Genomic DNA, 4,821 nt, shown 5'->3' with positions numbered 1-4,821 from the left:
AGACCAGACAGCCAAACGACCTTCTTGACATCCTTCCAGACAACCTTCCCAATGAAGTCGAGGCTGTGAGGGCCGAACCTCTTGCACGAATTTTGTGCACCGGGCCTCTATTATATAATAATGCCGTTCCAGCAACCCCACAGCGATAAATATTATCTGAAATTTTAAAAGTTCATAGTCTGATAAGTATAAAATGATATCTCATTATTCCTTTAGTTTGCATTCCTTGGCTATTTGTGAGCTTGAGTATTCCTCATATGCTTCTTTAAAAAAAATTTATTGATTTTACAGAGGAAGGGAGAGGGAGAGAGAGAGAGAAACATCAATGATGAGAAAGAATCATTGATTGGCTGCCTCCTGCATGCCACACACTGGTGACCAAGCCTGCAACCTGGGCATGTGCCCTGACCAGGAATGGAACCGTGACCTCCTGGTTCATAGCTTGACGTTCAACCACTGAGCTATAAGTGCTGGGGTCATATACTTACTCGTTCAAATTTGTTCTGTGAATTACTTCTTCATGTCCTTTACCCATTTTTCTATTAGGTTGTCAGTTCCTTCTTGTCCGTTTGAAAGAATCTATCTTATGCTATAAATAGGAATTTTTTGCCCCACTGGTGTGTCTTAGTGGTTGAGCCTTGATCTATGAACCAGGAGATCATGATTTGATTCCCAGTCAGAGCACCTGCCCAGGTTGCAGGCTCAGTCCCCAGTGTGGGGGGTGCAGGAGGCAGCTGATGCATGATTCTCTTTTATCATTGATGTTTCTATCTTTTTCTCCCTTCTTCTCTGCTATATATATATACATATATATATATATATATATATATATATATATATATATATATGTATATATATATATATATATATATATGTATATATATTTTGATTTTTTACCGAGAGGAAGGGAGAAGGATAAAAAGGTCGAAACATCGATGGGAAAGAAACATGGATAAGCTGCCTCCTGCACACCCCCTACTGGGGATGTGCCCGCAAGGTACATGCCCTTGATCCGAATTGAACCTGGAACTCTTCAGTCCGCAGGCAATGCTCTATTCACTGAGCCAAATTGGTTAGGGCTAAAAACATATTTTTTTTAAATAATAACTTTGTGTTCTCTCCATTGCATACCCTCTCCCCAAGTCCCCCATTTCCTGATTTTAAATTTATTTTAATGGTTTCATTAAGTCAAGTACTTTTTTCTTTTCTGAGTATGCTCTTTTGGTCTACTTTATATCAAGGTTCTACACTTTATTTCATTTTTAAAAATATATAAGAAATAAAAATAGATGCTTTTATTTTTAAATGTTTTTCTCTTTAAATTATGTAAACATATTCAAATTTTACTAAAATGTTTTGAGCATCTGAGGTTTACGCAGATTCTTAGCAAGGAAAGTGTCTTTTTTTTTTCCTTCTCAGATGTATTGAGGTTTGATTAACAAATAAAAATTTTATTTATTTAGGTTGTGCAACATGATTTTTAAGAAATACATTGTGATAATTTAATATATGTACACATTATGAAATGAGTACCATAACCAAGTTAATTAATACATTAACACATCCATTACTTCACATAATTACCTGTGTGTGTGTGTGTGTGTGTGTGTGTGTTAAGAACACTTAAGATATACTCTCTTAGCAATTTCAATTATTTAATACAATATCATTAACAAAAATCACCCAAGCTGTAGCCCCGCTGGTATGGCTCAATGATTGCCATCAGCCTTTGAACAGAAGGTTACTCTTAGATTCCCAGTCAGGACATGGTTGGGGGCATGTGGAAGGCAACCAATCAATGATTCTTTCATCATTGCTGTTTCTATCCCTTTCTTCCTCTCCCTTCCTCTCTGAAACCAATGAAAATATATTAATTAATAAATAGCTGAAACCGGTTTGGCTCAGTGGTAGAGCGTCGGTCTGCAGACTGAAAGGTCCCAGGTTCAATTCCGGTCAGGGGCATGTACGTTGGTTGCAGGCACATCCCCGGTAGGGGGTGTGCAGGAGGCAGCTGGTCGGTGTTTCTCTCTCATCGACGTTTCTAGCTCTCTCTCCCTTCCTTTCTGTAAAAAATCAATAAAAAATATATAAAAATATATATATTAATTAATTAATTAATTAATAAAATCACCATGTTGTACATTAGATTCCCTCATATACCTTCTAAGATTTTTATTTTTAGCATCTACTGATAAGATCTTATGGCTTTTCTTTGATGCATGGAATTTATGAATTATATTGATACATTTCCTGAGGGCCTAATCACCCTCCTTTTTTTGAAATAATCCAATTTGGTTACAATGCATTACTCTTGAGTGCTGAATTCCAATTGCTAATATCTTATTGGGAATTTTTGTCTCTCTTCATTAACAAAGATGGTCCGTAGTTCCTTTTTATAACTATCTTTATCAAAGATTGCTCTTAAAGTTATGTCAATTTTATAAAATGCATTAAAGAGCTTTCCAAATTTTGTTTGACCTAGCAGATCAAATAACAATGGACTTGTTTGTTCTTTAATGGTGAGAGGGATCTTAGTTGCAAAACCATCAGGTTCTGATCCTCTTAGTAAATGGTAGATCTCTAATCATCTCCCAAATCTCTTTTATTGTATAGTGTGAATTTTTTTTGCTACATTATAGTTTTCCTTTTATTTTTTAATTAACTTGTATAATTTGTAATCTAACTGAAAATTACCCATTTCTGCTAACTTTTCAAATGCATTGCCATCAAGTTGTAGGTAGTATCCTATATAATAAAAGACTATTATGCAAATCAGCCCTATGGTAATGATTGGTTGTTGTGACATGCACTGACCACCAGGAGAAAGACATTCAACACAGGAGCTGCCCCTTGGTGATCAGTGCACTCCCAGAGGGGGAGCATTACTCAGAAGTTGGGCTCACGGCTGATGACCAGGTAGCGGTGTCAGAAGCCTCTCTCGTTTCCACTGGAGCACTAAAGATGTCTGCTCAGGGGGCCTAAGCTATCAGTTGGACATCCCCCAAGGGCTCCTGGACTGCGAGAGGGCACAGGCAAGGCTGAGGGAGTGGTCGTCTCCCCCTCCGCCCAGTGCAGAATTTTGTGCACTGGGCCTTTAGTTTCCTTATAATTCTTATCACTTTTGTATCTATGATTGTCTTCTTTCTCATTCCTACTCATAAATATTTTGTCTTGCCATCTGTGGTGGTTCAGTGGAATGGGTGTTGTCCCATGGACCAAGAGGTCCTGGGTTCGATCCCAGTCAGAGCACAATATTTTGTCTTTTTCTTTATTATCCTTTTTAAAAAGATTTCAGCCCTGGCCAGTGTGGCTCAGTTGGTTGGAACATCATCCTGTACATCAAAAGGTGGCAGGTTCAATTCCAGGTCAGGACACATGCCCGGGTTTTAGGCTAAAACCCTGGTGGGAGCATGCAGGGCAGTCAATTGATGTATCATTCTCACACATTGATGTTTCTCTCTTCCTCTTCCTTCCTCTCTCTCCCTAAAAATCAACTTAAAATACTTCTTTTTTAAAAGTTTTCAGATTTATTAATTATTTTTACTATTTAAAAAATATTTATTGATTTCAGAGAAGGAAGAGGGAGAGAGACAGAAACATCAAAGATGAGAGAGAATCATTGATCGGCTGCCTCCGATATGCCCCCTACTGGGGATCCAGCCCAGTCATTTTAGAATTACTTCTGCTATTTGTCAAACATAAATGCAAAAAAAGAATTTGACCTATGTTTGATCTTTATGACATTTGAAGAAATTAGGGAGGACCCAGAAAAAAAGGATCTGAAAGAGACAAAAAATGGGACTGAAGTATTATGTTCATATTCTCCAACTCAAATACAGGGGCATATTGATTAGACATATGACCTATTAGAGGAGAGTGTCTGGAATTTAGATTGTTCTGGAAAAATCCCAGAGATATGTCGAAGCAGACAGATCCCAGGGGTCGTTGTCATTATTTAATACAGATGAGTAAATATAAAAACGTTTCAACCTTTTTTTGAACCACAGATCCCTTAAACCTGCTCCTTAGTAATATACAAGTACAAGGTTTCTGAAAGTAGAACCTTCCTGACATCCATTTATCATCCCAGAATATCAAAGGCACTTCGCAGCTGGCACCGCCATCAAGAATTCAGATAGACTAGAGGAAACCAGCTCTCCGCTCAAGGGTTCGACACTGACACCACTCTTACATGGTTTACACTACTTGGTTGTTTCCTGTTTGTTTTTTACTTTTCTTTTTTTTTCTGAGTAACAGACCTCTCTGATGCGCTGGTGAAAGTATGGGTCATCTTTCCTAAAATACACACAGACACAACGTTTTGCAGCTTCGTGGGATGGGTGGACTTCCCCGAAGTGCACCCTCCTCCGATCTGGGGTTCCATTTAAATGGACACGTCCTGGAGTCAGGGCATGGCCTTGAGGACTTTTACAAACCACCCTCTCCTTTTATCCCAGGGCAAGGACTAGATGGGAGGTTACGGGACTCCTAGACCCCGACCCCGACGCCCCTCCACACACCCCTCGGAGCTTGCCAATCCGAGCTCTCCCCTCCCCCAGGCCCGCGCCGCGCAGGTGCGAAACCCTAAAGGGCCGCCCGGGAGCGGCGGCGAGGGACGGGGCGGGGGCTGGAACCCTGGGAGGGGCGGAGGCGGGGGCCTTCCCTCGGTTGCTGGGTGACCGAGTTCTCCGCCCGGGCCGTTCCATTTCCTCCGAAGGGGGCGCCGGCGGCGGACGGTGGCCGGCGGACCCTCCCAGAACGGCCCTCTTCCGGCTTCCCACCCCCCCGGACGGGCGGTGGGCGCGCCCGTGACGTCACAGG

The sequence above is a fragment of the Pipistrellus kuhlii genome, unplaced genomic scaffold (genome assembly GCF_014108245.1).
Source record: "Pipistrellus kuhlii isolate mPipKuh1 unplaced genomic scaffold, mPipKuh1.p scaffold_m20_p_2, whole genome shotgun sequence".
Lineage (NCBI taxonomy): Eukaryota > Metazoa > Chordata > Mammalia > Chiroptera > Vespertilionidae > Pipistrellus > Pipistrellus kuhlii.
The sequence above is the reverse complement of the archived record's forward strand: the minus strand, read 5'-3'. Positions refer to the sequence as shown.